The sequence below is a fragment of the Canis aureus genome, chromosome 13 (genome assembly GCF_053574225.1).
Source record: "Canis aureus isolate CA01 chromosome 13, VMU_Caureus_v.1.0, whole genome shotgun sequence".
NCBI classification, from domain to species: Eukaryota; Metazoa; Chordata; class Mammalia; order Carnivora; family Canidae; genus Canis; species Canis aureus.
In genome coordinates, this window is record NC_135623.1 from 43,912,132 (window position 1) to 43,928,864 (window position 16,733).

The 16,733-nt window shown below is 38.6% G+C and overlaps 1 protein-coding gene and 1 long non-coding RNA gene across 4 annotated transcripts in view; one reads left to right on the forward strand and one right to left on the reverse strand.

Annotated features, from left to right (window-relative positions):
• LOC144282376 (uncharacterized) overlaps window positions 1–10,836 on the forward strand; it is a 233,119-nt gene extending 222,283 nt beyond the window's left edge. Inside the window, exon 18 of the transcript XR_013350818.1 lies at window positions 5,978–10,836. The gene's annotated coding sequence lies outside the window, so the exon portion shown is untranslated. The remainder of the gene's footprint in view (window positions 1–5,977) is intronic.
• The window catches only part of LOC144282378 (uncharacterized), an 80,726-nt gene extending 65,402 nt beyond the window's left edge, over window positions 1–15,324 (reverse strand). For all 3 annotated transcript variants that reach the window (XR_013350827.1, XR_013350828.1, XR_013350829.1), the window contains exon 1: window positions 15,181–15,324. This is a non-coding gene — a long non-coding RNA (uncharacterized LOC144282378). The remainder of the gene's footprint in view (window positions 1–15,180) is intronic.
• Window positions 15,325–16,733: the final 1,409 nt, after the last annotated feature.

Sequence of the window (16,733 nt, forward strand, 5' to 3'; positions counted from 1 at the left end):
TAGCAAAATTGCATGAATGGTTGAAACATAAAAGATTATGCATAAGCTAGTCTTTTTTTAGCAGGAACAAAACAGAAACTGAGATCACTCTGTAAGATAGTTAGATCCATGAATTCATCTTTGAGAGCAATGTAAACACTAGCATTCCATTTAAGGATAGCTCTGGATGTCTTTTTCTAGAAATCTTTGAGAATGGAAAAATGTTTTCTATCTAGGATTGGATATGTTTTTATCCCAAAGAAAAATAGGTAACCCCATTTTGACATTATTCAGGCCTAACTTTCTTCAACAAATTCTTTGTTATATGTATGAGAAATAGATAAATGTATAAAGCAAATCTGATTCTTCCCAATAACTTGAAGTAGGCTTTTGAGAAGCAAAAAAAATATGTCCAAGAATGTTTATCTTGGTAACTTATGCTTCTATTTTTCTATATTCTGAGTTGGAACCTTGACTTACTGATTCTCCATGTCTCACATATAGTCTTGTTCAATAAAAGAATTTATTTTTCTCACAAAGATTCATGGTGTTTTGATAACCCTCCTTCATAATAGAAAAGTGGTTTATTTTACAACAAGGAGTCATGGAGCTTATAATTGTCATTTTAAATCTCACTTAAACTTTGTCATGCTGCACATCCATCAGTTGCTTGAATCTATTGTCTTCATTTTCTTCATCTACTTGGTGTTAAAGGTAAAAGAAATTATTCTAAACTATTGATAATAAAAATGTCAACAATTCTAAATGACTAATTGTTTTATTTTTTTTCTAAGAAAAATTACATTTCAAAATTATTGTCATATGAAGAAGCCATCAGAGAATATGCAGCCAAAAGTAACATACAGATATGTCAGGTAGCTAATTAATAAAAATCATCATTAGTTTTGAAATTTTTATGGTATTTGGCAGCAGTCAAAAACTTATAATTTGTTGTAATTTCTATTCTTGTTCTAAATAAGCATTTATTCTGATAACCACATTTCATTTATATTTTTGTGTTCTTTTTTTTAAAGTGGGCTCCCTACATTATAAAAGTTTCAGGTTTCACACAATTTAAATTCACAACTGATAGAAGTGTCTCTCTCTTTCTCTTTGTGTGTATATCTCTCTTTCACACACACACACACACACACACACATAGAGTTTAGTGAACTTAAACTGTGTTTATGTTCTTGATGATACTGCTTTTTTGTTTGTTAAATCAGACTTCTTGATGTTGTGGTGCAGAGAGATATTTTAAAGCTCTTTCTTTCTTGGGGAATATCCACTCATTGGGATGAAGAAAGGTCTGAGCTGGTAAAAGGCTTTCCCACTGGGTGACTCCATGAGTTTTCTTTTCATCAAGTGGTCAGGATGTTTAACCACATCACATGTATGATCATGTTAGTAACCTTCACATCAATCCTTTCCTGCATATTGAACAGCTTCATCTTCTCCTTCTTCTTCTCTCTTCCTCCTCCGATAAGTCCTATGCATTTAGATTTCATTTTGCCCAAGAGAAAGAGATAAGGTAACAAATGCACCAAGAAGAGTACTTTCAGCTAATAAAAGGTCAACCTGCACCCCAGGTAGGGCTGCTCTTTTGTGGTACCAGAGGATGGCACAGGGCAAATAGCAGCTATGGAGCCCCTGCCCGATTTAGACTGCGAGAATGTTGAGGCCAAACTGCAGATAGTTGGTTAAGGTTTCAGCCAGTGCCCCAACTGCTCCCCACTTTGAAGGATTGGATCTGGCTATTGCTGGGCTATAACAGAGATAAAAGACTTCATCTTCCGAGCAGCAGCATGGACTCCAAGAGACAGATTAGAAGTAGAGTTTCTGAAATCCTCATTGAGCAGTGATTACAATTTCAAATAGGCTTAAGCATGAGTCTGGTGACATATTTGGGAGGAGATGAAAGACTTGAGGGTTCAAGTTGCAGTCCCCCCATGACAAAGTCCTTAAACTCAATGATTCTCTCCATTAAACCAATGGCAACATCTCTTTACATTGAAAGTTGTTAAAATCATTCATTGATGTTAGTGAGGGGAATTTTTAGAAAATAATTTATTGTATTAATAGTGTTAGCCTGCTTTAGAGGTTTTTACATTCTCTTTTTTTTTTTTTCATTAAAGGAATGTAGCATATGCCCTAGATGTTACAGTTGCTATTATTAGGAAGAATAGCAGCATCATTTAATTTTACTTACACATTTTATTATGTTTGTCCAACTGAGTGCTATTATGTCCCAGAATAATGGAGGATATTCATAACTTTCTCCAATCTTAAAATAAACCAAAGACTTAAAGTTTTCCCCAGGTACCTCTAGCCTTGAATTCAAATAGTATTCCTCCTTGTGCATTCCTCCATTTTATTCTATCAGACCTTCCAACTTTAAATATTGCTTTCAAAACCCTGAGGGTTTTATAAGCTCAACCACAGGCTGCATTTAAGCAGACTTCACCCATAATTAATTAGTTGAAAGTGTTAACTATTACTCATTGTCCAAATAAATGACAAATAAAGTATTTCTACTTAAGTGTACAAAATAGCCATCTACAAAATCATAAGCAATAAAGTCATATAGTTGGGTTTGTTCCACTTCTTTGGCTAAGATAAAAATAGAATGTTAGCTTCTAAGTAATATTTTCTTATACTAAAGGAAGATATAGCACTTTTGATTGCCTATCAACTTTAATATTTGCTGATACAGGAAAGCACTAGTCTCTGCTAAATATGGAGAAGGCTTGACCTACTTTATTTGATTTTAACATCTTGCATTTTAAAATGCAGGATCAAGGACTGTAGATTTTTATCATCTTTCCTCACCTTCTTTACAATAAAGGAAACACAGGGATTCTCTGGAAGGAGAAAAGATGCAGGACTCTTGAGGCCAATTTGATAGAAAGGATTACTTTAAATAAATTCTAAAGTGAGACACATGGAGACTTGTGCAAGGATAGACATGGAATTCCCCATGCCTCGTATTGCTTGTCTGTCAGATCCTGAGGGGCATGATGGGATCAATGGGAGAGAAGGCTGTGTTTGTCTTGGGGGAAAAACCTACTTCTGTGTGTCACACTTGGTGACTGTTGATAGAGTACTCAACAGACATGGGTACCTGAGCAGATTGACCAAATATAGACCAGAGAAGAGAAAGACAATAATATAACTTTCAACAGACACAATTGGGTGATGAGACAGGACAGGAAATGGTTTTGCAACTATCAGTAACCTGAACAAGAGATTGCATAAGAAAACTCAACAGCAGATAATGATGAGAGGGAGAGATCTATGGAAGGAAGGAGATGACTGGGGTAAGTATTGAGCATACATGATCCTCAGGATGCTTACCTAGATATCTGAGAGTGGGAGTTGATTTAGAAAGGAGTTGGTGCTCCTGCAATGACGTATGGCTGAAGAGCCAGAGAAATGTGATTTAATAACAGATATTACCTCATTCTACTACTCATCATAGCATGAACTGAGAGAATATGGTCCCAGAATTTTGGAAGAAATAATGGAGTTCCAAACACTGCTTCCATATAACTTGCAGAATCTGAAATACTGAGCACTAATCTGTTACTCAACTAATTAAATAGTCTTTAAATTTCTTCTGATGTGTGTATGAATGGCAATGGCATTTAAATAAAAATGTTATGGCCACTTTTCCTGGTTTGAGTTTCCCCCAAAACAGATCATGAGATGAGGACTTCTGAGCATGTAACTCTTCAGCGTCCTTAACTCAGATTAAATATTGCAAGTGGATTGATGGAGAAGTATATAGTAATAGTTACAGGCAAAAGCTCTGAAGCCAAACTACTAGTTTTGTAGTCTGAAGACATTTACTAATTATGTGGCCTTTGAGTAGTTACTTTTCTATGCCCTGATTCTCTTATCAAAAAAAAAAAATGTTGAATCTGCTAGGACCCAACTCCTAGAGTTTTGCAAGTATATAGTCAATTAATACAAATACTGTGCTTAACATAGGGCCAGAGGCATGACAAGTGCCCAATAAGCATTAGCTCTCTTTGTCATGGATTTATTTTCACACAGCTTCAAAAATCCTTCTCAAAACCATGTTTAAGGCAGCCCCTGTCAATCAGAGTTAACACAGAGACAAAACCAATTTATCTAGTCTTCATTTTCCATAAAGTGAGAAGATGGTTTTGTGTCCTTATGGCTTTAAAGATTTATGAAATCATAGGATCTCAGAGGAGAAAGGGACCATAAATATCAGCCACTCCAACATCTAAACCACTCTGGAAATGCCTTCTATCATGCGCTCTAGCACACATGTGTCTGGGCCTCTGCTTGCTACTCAATGCTCATTAAATCATTCAATTTCAATTTTTAAACATTGTCTTAGTTTTGGCTGCCATAACAAAAAACCATGATGCTTCACTTAAACAAGAACAGAAATTCATTTTCTCATAGTTCTGGAAGCTGGGGAGTCCAAGATCAAGATTCTGGCCCATTGAGTTCCTGGTGAGCAGACAGCCACTTTCTCACTGTCTTCACATGAATTTTCCCTAGTATATGCACCGGAAGAGGAAGTATTTCTCTCTCTTTTTCTTTAAAATGCCACCAATTCTATAGGATTACCCTTATGATCTCATTTAGCCTTAACTACCTCCTAAGAGCCCTATCTCCAAATACAGTCACATTGAGGAGTCAGGTTTTCAACATATGAACTGGGGGTAGGAGGACACAATTTGGTCCATAGCAAAAAAATTTATTTTTATTGAAGTAAATTTGGCCTCACTATAAGTCACAATTTTGTTACCAAGAGCAACAGAGATGAGATCTCTTTCCATATGATAGATTTCTAAGAATTTAAAACATTTGAAGTGTCCTTCCTGGTTCTCATATTTAGGCTTAATGTTTCCATTTATTTCAATGATTGCTCATCTAGACTTCTCACCATCTCATGAGCTATATCCTTTGTTAATTTCTATATTTGGAAAGGGTGTCTACAATTGCAATATAAAACACACAGGAATTAGTATCTTTCCTGTTCTTGTAACTATTCTTGCTTCCCTATAAACTGAGATTGTGTTCGTTATATTAGTCATTGGATTTCAGTTTATGGACAAATAGCTTACTGCCTGGTATTTTACGTACTCAATAAGCATCGGTTGAATTGAGCTGGAGTGTTCACTCTGATGGAGTTCTTTGTTACACTGAGTCTTAGATATTTTCTGAATCATCTTCAGTCTAAAGAGTTCATAGAACACTGGAAACTGGACCATTCTGGATTTAATAATTTTTGCATTTACAATGGAGGATAGTAGTAAAGATCTGGGCCAGCATGGACAAAAATTGCAATGGGCAAATAAAGAAAATGCCTGCACTGAAGAAAAAACTGAGAATCTTTCCCATCTCTTTCCAGAATAGCATGGACATAGAGATAGAGTGAACAGCAGCCATGCTTCTGTGTCTTTAGTAATTGCTTTAACATGTGACTTGCCATTTAAGCAATAAATGACATTTACTAGGGGTTTAATATATGTCAGCTACTGTGCCAGACACTTTCACATTATCTCATTAATCCCCTCAGCAGCCCTGTGGGGTAGGTCTTATTAGTCTCACTTTACAGAAAGTTATGGAGCTGGCCTAATTTTACATGCTCAAGATCATTCTTGCTTTGGCTGCCAAATCCCAAGTGCTTTCCACCACACCTGAGCTAGTGAAACTGGGATGTGCCAGGGGACACTGGAAACCACGGTATTATATGACGCATCACCCTGGGACATTAATATTCCTGATGACAGGTATATTAATTTACAAGGGCTGTCATAACAAATAGCACAGACTGTGTGTGAAGCAGTGCCTGGAATGTAGTAAGTCCTGTGTATGTATTAACTGTTGTTACATAATGGGATGGATGAAGTAAAAATGCAGAATTATTTTAATTTGAACATTAAAGCATATCATAGAATTTTTTCGCTAATGGAGGGCTGCTTTAATAACAAATATCCATTGATATTTCTTTTAGTCAACAGCCTTCAAGGAACTGACACCCCTCAGGTCAAATTCCTGCAAGGAAATGAATCTGCTCACAACTACCTAACTGAATTAAGTGGATCCCTCACCAAGAGAATTCTTATTTTCCAAGCCTTGGAATGACTGAAGCCCTAGTTGGCATCCTGCCTGAAGCTTGTGAGGTGCCTTGCAGCAGAAGATCCAGCTGAGCTGTGGCCACACTCCTGACCTACAGAAGCTATGAGAAAATAAATACTGTTGATTCAAGCCGCTAAATGTTGGGGTCATTTTTTAATGCAGCGATAAATAACTAATAGACTCTTTTGGAAGTGGAGGATGTTGTGGAAGAAGATGGCCCATCATGATTCAGATAGAAAACAAGATTCATGTGAACACAGCAGAAGGACCCAAAGAATAGAGGGCAAGAAGTGAGCTGTCTTCAGAAGATCTCAACTATTTCCCCATGATCACTCTGTTCCAGTAGCTTTTCTCCATCAGCATGTCTGGAATCAACCTTTAATTGGATAGTTTGCAATACCTTTGCTTTGGACTAGTTGTATTTCAAAGCACTTAAATTGCTCAACCTGCTCCAATACATTTACTCCTACTGTTTTCATCATTAATGAGGCATTCAGCTTTTATAATCTGGGAGACGACTTAAAGATTAGAGTTAATTTAATTTAAAATCCATATACGAGAGAAAAAAGCCCCTGCCTGCGGTATTGACGTCAAACTGTGGGCATCTGTAAACTCGGGAGCAAAGACACACACGACAGCATATGCCATGTTATTATTTCCAACAGGTGCCCATAGTCACACAGTCACAAAGTTCTACCAAAGATATTCTGAAAATTGGTCCCCAACTGATTTAATACTACTTATCAGAGGCTTTTGTTTGATCAAGTAAGTGGCAAACCACTTCTTGGATTCATTATGAAGTCTTAAAAATCCCACTGAGAAGCTAAGACCAATATCAATGAATCCTACATCCCTGATATTTTGGAGAAAGTCATTCATGACTGATATAATCAAAGAGCTTAGATTTATTAGTAGTGGTTCTTATAAAGTATGTGTTCTTAACTGAATTTTATTGGCAAAATTATTTACTTCAGTATAAGAATAAGGCTGTGGCAAGCAATCCCTGGAGGCATCTATTTCACATGTAATTTTTTTTTTTATCTTCAAAGTCTGTTTTCTGATTTGTCCGCGTCTACAGTGAGTTAGTTTCAGGTAATTGTTTTCTATTCATTCACTCATTCATTTGTTCTTTTGGCAGACACTTACTGTGTATATCTTCTGTGCCAAGCATGATGCGTGATCTTGGAGATTATAAAAATAATAATAGTAGTCTTTCCGTCAAAACGGGTAAGTTATGCTATTGTAACAAGTTTAAAATAATCTCAATAGTCTATCCCAATAAGTCTATTTCTTGTTCACAACCCGTCTATGAGGTCCATGTGAAAACCTCATGGCATCTTGGGCTACATTTGCTGAGACAAGGGAAGATGAGACTAGGAAGTCCAGTAGTAATAACTAAATCCTTCTAATTTGTTCCAAACAAGCTATTCTGCTTGCATGACCATGTCTGCCTGCAAGTAGGAGTGCAATCCCCAAGAGTTTCATTAGGAGAAACAGAAATAAAGCATATCATGGTCTGCCATATGCAGACTTTACCTCTGACAACCCAGGCCCAATCTGGTTTTGTTAGCATGTGCAAGCTTGTCATAGGCATTTGTAGAACTTTCATCAAGCCTTTAAAATACTAAACACATCATGGTAATCTCCCATTACTATTCTCATGGACAGCTAAAGGAACAGGTGCTCTGTATTTACGGTGACCCATCTCTGTTTCTCTGATATTACAGACTTTATTTCCCTCCCTTCCTCTCTGGTCCAGGTAGGAGGACCTGGTCACTCCTTGAGAGTGATGAACAAAGGATGACATGGCGAGAATCAAGTTAGACTTGCAAAGTTACCATTAAATTCCCATTTATGTATGTACGTATGTATGTATGTAACCAGTGGAGCATTTGACAACTATATATTAAGCATCTCTACTCAGGCTGTGTGTTAGGAATGAAATGTTGATCAAACTAGACATGGTTCAAGCAATATAATGAGGAGATTGACAAACAAATGGGCAATCACAATGCAGTGCAGTAAGTTATGTTAAAGAAGTGCAGAGTGCTCTGGGAGCATGCTACTGGGGTGATCCAGGGGGTGAGAGAAGACCCCTGGAGGTAATAATGACTGAGCAGATGTCTAATGTAAGCTTGGTGAAATAGCTGGGGGCAGAGTGATTATTCTAAAAGAAGAATAAAGACCCAGAGGAGAGAGGGAGACAATGACAAGAAAAGAGCAGAGGAAACTTTTGACAGGATCAAGGAATTGCAAGAAGACAGAGTGTAGAATCAAGGTGTGGGCATTTGGGGAAGTGAGATGAGAAACATAAAGAGGAGCCAGATTTCCAAGGACCTTGTGAGCCATGAAAAAGAATTTGGACTTTTTCCTAAGAGCAGTGGGAAGCCACTGAAAGGTTTCAAACAGAAGAGAGTGATATGATAGGTCCTTCAGATTTGAAGTAACAGTGGCCCCTTTACAAAAGCCTAGCAGTTATTGTGTTGCCAAAGGACCCAGCCCAACACTTGTTCACAGCGGTCCTGGTCTTTGGCTGGTTTCCTTAAAAGGGCAATCTATGAGGGAGCGGACTGGGGATTTGTGCATTTGGTATGATCAGGAGCCTTTGGAGAGCCCTTGTGACAAAATAGTTCTTTTCTCCTTCTGCCATCAATACTAAAATCCCACTCTGGGCAGCCCTGGTGGCACAGTGGTTTAGCACCGCCTGCAGCCCGGGGTGTGATCCTGGAGACCTGGGATTGAGTCCCACATCGGGTTCCCTGCATGGGGCCTGCTTCTCTCTCTGCCTCTCTCTCTATGTCTCTATGAATAAATAAATAAAATCTTTAAAAAAATACTAAAATCCCACTCTTAGTTCCATCCTCTTTCCATGTATCTGTTCATCAAATATGCACCAAGCACCCACTTTATAAATGGAATGGAACTTATGCCATAAAAAAAGATAAGGATGAGGATCTTGCTTTCAGAAGGCTAAAGTTCCGGGGGAGGGGGGGGGTGGGAGGCAAAACGAGTTTAATAGCATCATGTATGGGAGGAGAATAGAGCTGTAGGAACCCAGAGAAGAAACCAGTCTTTCAGACTGAGGACCCCAGGGAAGACTTTGTGGAGAAAACACTACCATGGCTGGACCTCGGAAGTTGGATACGATGATCTCAGTGCTGAGCAGTGTTTTCATCAGAGGCATTTCAGCTATCCATGACAGAAACTTAACTCCAATGAGTTTAAACAAAGAGAGAGCATTTATTTATTGGCTCACACACTGGGAAGTCCAGAGGTGCCCCTGACTCCATACCTAGCTGGAACCAGGGACCCAATATTATTATCAAAGCTCATTCTCCCTCCCTCCATTCTTAGGGAAGATTCTCTCTGGCGCTTAAGATGGCTCTCAGTGAACTCAGTATATTAGTTCCATTGGGCTGCCTTACCAAATCACTACGAAGACTGAATAACTTAAAATAATAGAAATTTGTTCTCTTGAGGTTCAGGTGGGCCAGAGTCCAAAATTGAGGTGTCAGCAGAGTTGATTCCTTCTGGAGGCTCTGAGGAAAAATCTATTCTATGGCTCCCTCCTAGCTTCTGGTGTTTGCTGGAAATCCTTGGGATTCCTTTGACTTCAGAGGCATCCCACCAGTCTCTGCCTCCACCTTCACATTGCCTTCTCTGCATTTCTCCTATGTCTCCTTACCTAAAATCTTCCTCTCTTTTCTATTGTAAGGACACCAGGCACTGAATTTAGGAGCCACACTCAATATAGACTGATCTTTCTTGAGATCCTTAATTACATCTACAAAGAATTTGTTCCAAACAAGATCCTACTTCAAAGTTCCAGGTAGACAAGAAATTTAAGAGGACGCTATTCAACTTGCTATAACCAGCAAAACCATCTTTCCCACTACAGCACAAAGATCCCCCTCCAGCTGGCCCAGCTTGGGTCATGTACCAGATCTGGGATGGATGGGGGTGGGCTATGGAGTTCAGCCCCACCAGAACCACATGAGTTGACTTCCCAAGGGGGAAAAACATTCGGGTATTAGAAGAACAGGAGAAGATGTGCTAGAGAAATATCACTGATAGGATCCTGGAACAAGCAGGAAAGAGCTTTCTGGGGGGATGATAATGGAAAGGTCTTTGGAATTAGAACTGAATAGATTCTAAAGGCTAGTCTATTGGCTGCATTCTCTTCTATAGATGAGGAATAAAAAGCATAGGGAGGGACTTTCTGAAGGTTCCTATCCCTAACAGTCAGTGAAGGGTGTTCTGTTGGAGGGCAGAGGCCACCTGACCTGAATATGGGGGGAAGGGAGGTACCAAGAGAGCAGGATAAGCCAGACAGGGAGAAGGCCAGCACTAGGAGACATGGATGGATCTTTAAAACACATTTCATGATAATTCCCACATCTATCTCTGCCTTCGTTTACTTAAGCATTTTAGCCATACAGCTACAAGTTAGACTATTGGTTTTCAGAGGCTACTCTGAAGACCAATGTTGAGGTAATGTTTGCATCCATCTTCTGTGATATTAGAAAAGTAAGAATAACATGGAACTTTTTTTAAAGCTGCATTTCCATTTAAAGGTCTGTGTTTTCTTTCTGAAATTGTATCCTCTTTACCTTTTTTGATATTTGTTTGCTATTTTTTATTTTATTAACCCATGATCACAGTGGAAAGTAATTATTAGTTTATGTCATTTAATTTATGGCCTATATTTGGCAAATAAAAATGTTGGAAACCCTATGGTAGTTTTCATATTTTGGGGCAGGCAGGAGATTTTTACTGATTCATGAGATCCAAAGGTCTTGGATTCCTGGTCTCAACCAGCTGCTTCATCTTGTTGGGCAGCCTTGGAATTGAACAACCACAGTGAAAAATTACAAGAGACTTCTTGGAATATTCATTTTTTTAAAAAGAAAGGTGGCCTTGACTTTGACTTGATTTTCACTGTTTGGCACATTTTAAGAAAGCTCTGCTTTGCTCAAAACAAGATGTAGCTTGTTAGTTGCATTACTGGTTGCTAAGGGATGTGCCACTCTGGAGTGGTACCTCCTAAACTCCTGTAGCCTGGAGACCTCTCCATCATTATCCCAAGGGTTCAGAAACACTTGTTAGTCAAAGCAGCTGAGCTGGTTGAAAGCCTCTGATTCATTTGAAAACCTTTACAGGTACTTTTTCAAAAAGGAAAATTAGTAGGGCATTCTTCAGAGTAATTGACCTGTGAATTTTACTTTGATTTGTTTATCCACAACAGCCATCTCTCCAAGTTAGCAATCTTCATGCTTCAGCAAAACCTCATGGCTGGCAACGTTTGAATTACACATCATCCGTTATACTGCAAGCACTCACGGCCCTTCCATTCAAGCCACTCCTGTTAGAATAGCTGTTTGGAAGTAGGGAGGGGGAGGGTGTGGCATTGTGAAGGCTTATTTAAGGAGCCAGTCAATTCTTTCCTGGGATTTGAAGGATGAGTTTTCTTTGTCTCTGTGAAAAGCAAAGAGATAGCCAAGAGTAGTATATATGCCACTCTATAGAGTAGTGAATTTTTGTTAGGTAGTACTATTGGATCCACTTTCTCTACCTCCCCCAGCTTCTTTGGGTTTTGATCAGTTCTTGAAGAATGAAAGAGGTAAATAATGCTGAAATGCCAGCAAAGAAAAGAAATGCTCTAGAAGATCTAGAAGATAAATGCCTCCCCCTCCAGGCCCTAGGATAGAGAAGACAGTAAATATCTCTTGTCTGTTTCTTCTTCATTCATTGGTTTATTCATTGATTGGCTGATCCATTCATTCATCAATCCATTAAAAATCAAAATTTTATTAGCGACCATTTTATGCAAGATATTCTTAGGACAGTGAGATAGAGAGGTAATTAAAATGGATTTAAATGAAAGAGGCTTTTAGGAAATTCATTTTAGCCTAGTGTTAAGGAAGTTGCTGGTACCCTGAGGGCTTCTGGGTATCCTGTTGGCCTCAGACGTGTTGGGTTTCAAGCTTCTACTTCAGAAGAGGTGAAGCAGTTCAACTGGCTGATTAGGGTTTGCTCTGGGCCACAATATTGATAAGTGCTTCCCAGGGGCAGTCAATTCCCCAGGGAAGGAAAGCAGACAAGGATATAAGGTACAGCATATGTCTGTCCAGGAAGAGTGTGTCCCCTGGAACCTAAACCCAGAAGAAAGCTCACTGAGGAAGAAAGGAAAAGAGGCTAGTCACTAATCACCCTGATTTTTCATTAATAAAATTTATACTTACTGATATTAAGAACCATTACTGATTATGGGATATTAATAACCAATCCAAGTCTGCTTTTAATGATCATCACTGGGCTGGAGCTACAGAAAGAAAAAATGCAATCCTTACCCTACAGGAGCTCATTATCTAGTCAGGAAGTAAGATTGGCTAAAAAAAAAAAAAAAAAAAAGACAGTATTGCTTTCAATTGAGCTTAATGAAACATATGAGGGAGTATAAAATCTTCATCCTTCTGGCATCTCATTGAAGGGCTGGTTCTAGCTATTATTGAAAGCAATAATAGCCATATTTATTGCATACTTGCTATGTGCCAGGTACTATTCTAAGTGCTTTGCATAAATTATCTCATTTACAACCCTGTAAGTTAGACAGTGTTATTGTTCTGGATTTGCAGATGAGGAAATTGAGGCACAGAGAGATTAAGTGTCTTGCATGAGGTTAAATGGTTATTAAATAGTGGAGCTAACATTCCAATCAGGTAGCTGCTGGGACAACTTTTGTATATAAGTAATGTGCTATTGTGCTCTGCATCTGAGAGATTGCTCTGTCAGAATCAGGGCTTGATAGCACCCGAGTGGGCAAAACTAGGTGGGACTGGTTTCTAGAGATTGGATGGGGGGACAGAGCAGGTGTTTCAAGTCAGATTACATTAGTCAGAAATGTCATAAATAGAGATGGTTATCCAATACTCTGTGAGATGAACTGGCGTGAGAGGGCTGAGCTTTGGAAACTAGACACACTGACAGGGGTAAAGAAGGGGCCTGAGGAGAAGCTAATGTCCATAGGGGTAAGCAAATGTAGTTTCACTGACAGATCACGAAAGATGAAACCAGCTGGTACTCTAAGCAGATGGATGATAATAAAATTAATGTATGGATGACCTGCAAGTGACTGTGAATTTGTTGAGTTTTTGTGTGGTTCTAAATGAAGGAAACTTAACATAAACCATTTTATATAAGCAAGGAAATGTATTAGCTCATAAAATGGAAATGTGCATGGGTTTGTTTACTTCAAGCACATTGGATTCAACTACTCAAATCAAGAATCTGTTTCTTTATCTCTGGGATCTCCTGTGTGTGTGTGTGTGTGTGTGTGTGTGTGTTGACTTCTCAACCAGATTTTCTTCTTGTAGTAGTTTTTGAGAGTTTAGCAATGACAGTGAAAAAGAAAGCTTCTTTCCCCAATCATTTATTATTTAATTAAATCAAATATTTGTTTAACATCTACTATGTACCAGCATAGGGAATACAGTGGTGAAAAGAAAAGGGAAGTTTCCTTCCTCATGGAGATTATATCCAGGAGGGGAAAAATGGGCAATAAACAAACAAATACAACTATAATATTAAATAATAGTAAGTGCTCTGAAGAAAAAAAATAAATCTGGGTAAAAAGGTTTGGTACTTTGTTTTCGCATCCCAAACGGACTGAGACAGTGATCAAAGTAAGTCTCACCAAGGAAATGACATCTGAAAAAAATTAAAAAAAAAAAAAAAAAAAAAAGAAATGACATCTGAGTAGCCACATGAATGAAGCCAAGGAGTGAGCTAGGGGACAGAGAAAGAACACTCTAGGAGGAAGGAAGAGCAAACCAAACTCAGCTCTGCTGAGTTGGAGAACCTGGCTTTAGATGTCATGTTGAGCATATAAAGATGAATAAGACTTGGACCCTGAAGTCCAAGGAGTAAACAATCAAAGAGGAAGAAATAGGAAGATTTAAAAACGTAAAGAATAATGATGGGTTGACACGGTGATGCTCCTGACAATGAGTGTTAGTGCACAGTAGGGGCATGGAAGCAGGGATGATCAGGGAAAGCCTTAGTTTGGAATCAAACCTAGGGTTAAAAACAATAGCACTCTGGTCATCACACACAGTAAACAAAATCACGGCTATGATTTCCATACTGGAGTCTTCAGTGATTTGTTTTCTTTTCCTTTTCTACAACAAAGCTGGTTAAAAGTAGCAGGTTATATCTTGATTTGTGCTATGGCCTGTAGCATCTTGTCATTGCTGTGGTGATGAATCTGAAGTCCATCAAGAAGGAATGGACAAATAAGCTCCGCTTCACAAAGGTTAACCTTAAAATCTGATGTTGTCATGGTGCTGTGAATAAAGGGACATTTGCTAAGAATCCCCAACCAGATCCACCAATCAAGCTCACTTGCCCTTTCTGGCTCTCTCTCTCTTTCTATCGCATGCACTGAAGAATGATTTATCTTTTAACTTAGCCTTAATTCACAATTTCACAATTAATTAAATATCAGCCTAATCATTATACCCACAAAGCATTTAAACTGATGTTGGGAGAATGATGGGGAAATGAATAATGCTTTGAAGGTCCATTTCAATTTAGTTATTTGATTAATGAATATTCCACAAGGGCATTTGGGAGATGACCTCTGTTGATGACTTAAAAAAAGACATGTCTGTTTAGATAATGAGAAGACAAAGCGAGCTTGAGTTATCTCTGGGTGTACGTTGTGTAGAATTACAAGGATTAATCCATACAAAATGTATTACTTTTCCCGTGGCTTGTTGAAGATAACAGAGAATTGGAAGATCAATAAATAAAGTTTGGCATTTCAAAGATGCTGCTGGATGATAAACTGTGCACCCCACACCGCCAGCCTTGGTGGTTCTGAGCATAAGACACCCACCGGAGGCTTATGAAAGAAAGCTGGGCTTGTTTCTGATAAAGCTTGTGGTGGGGAGGGCTGTTTGCCTCATAAACTTTCCCTAATCCCTCCTAACACCTGACCTTTCGATTACTTAGATGTAGAAGAAGAAAATTGGTTGTCACCAGCTTCCTGTATATTCAAACAAATAAGGAACAGCTTACCTTGTTTTGTGGTTTAGAAGGAACCTTTCCCAGGCACTTTCATGATCAAATGCGCATATTGCAAAAGGGAATCAAATATAGGTCAAAGATGCTGACTGCAGCGCCTGATAAGAGTGGGATGCGAAGAGTGGGAGGAGGTGTTTCAATCACAACCAGACAGCCTTCTGCAGTGAGAAACACTTATCACAAACTCGACATTGTAATCTTGGACAGTTAAGTTACTTTTCGTCTTTAATTATGCTAAATCGTAGCACAGTCTAAGCTGAATCAAAAAAATTGGGGTCAGCAGGGTCCCCAAAGGATTGGAGTTGTTTGAACACGAAGTGAATGCTAGAGAATATTTTTTTATAGTAAGGAAAATAGTACTTCTTTCCCTCCTGAATTGTTTTTCGTTTAAACCACGGAAATGACTCTTCGAAAGCAAGATTTGCGTTCATTCAATAGATAACTGATAATCCAGAGCCTCCTGATGCTAAATTTCCTGGAAGCAAGTTGAGAACCTGAACTCTCATGGGCCTCAAAAGATCTTTGGATGCCCAGCACAGATAGTGGAAAACAGGGCCTGCAACTTCTAAGCCCAGGGAAAGGTTGGGAGGGGACCAGCTACTGGTGCCCACCTCTTTCCCAATGTATAAAGGATGAGTTAACACTTTCTAAAGCCATCTGTTGAGCAACTCTGAATGAGTCTAATTGGAAGGGAAGAAAGATGGGAGTACTCTTTTAGAAACAAGAGACTTTAGGATATGGTTCAGATTTCAGGGCTCTAATTGGGATTAATAGAAATTTTAGAAATTACAAGGTCCCAAATCCAGTGGTGGCACTGAAACTGATTAACTGCTCAGTTTGGGGCATGACATTTAATTTCCTTCTTCTGAAAATAAAGGAGATTTGTTCAGCTCAAAGTTTCCTCTCAGTGCAAAAATCTCTCTTCTTCTAAGTGTTATTCCTTGCATGGGCAACAAAATACGGGATTGTGGCATGGGAATCATTTGTAGTCATTGTCACATGACCAGCAGGAAACTACTCTTTTAGTCTTTAGTTGTTTCTTCAACCTGAGTTCTCAAGTTTTACTTTTTAGATGTCCTTTGACATAAATCACCCAGCAGGAAGTTCTTACACTCAGCATTTATTTGCACTCACTTCCAAAAATTACTTGAGAGCCAGGTTTTCTCATATCCTTTGTAGTATTGCATGATGATTTTGGCATTTTTTTGGCATACACTCATTTTGGACATGAAAAATTCTAGCTCATATGGTAATTTCTAAGGTTATTGTCAATGGAAAATTCTTGCTTTAATTTTGACTTAAAAAGATCCCCTTATGCTGAATATTTCCAAGATAACCTTCCTCCAGGAGATCATTTAAAAGTCAAATGACGAGACTGGCTTTCATTTTCCCTTGTCAAGTCCAGAAAGTCTTTCTCAAAATGTTTAGCATCCTGCTCTTTGGCAAAGCAGCATCTGGGGATTGCCTAGGATGGCAAGCACTTTTTTTTTTTAATCTGCTCTTCTCTTCTTACAGATGGGGACCTCCTTGCTATTCAGATCTGGGGT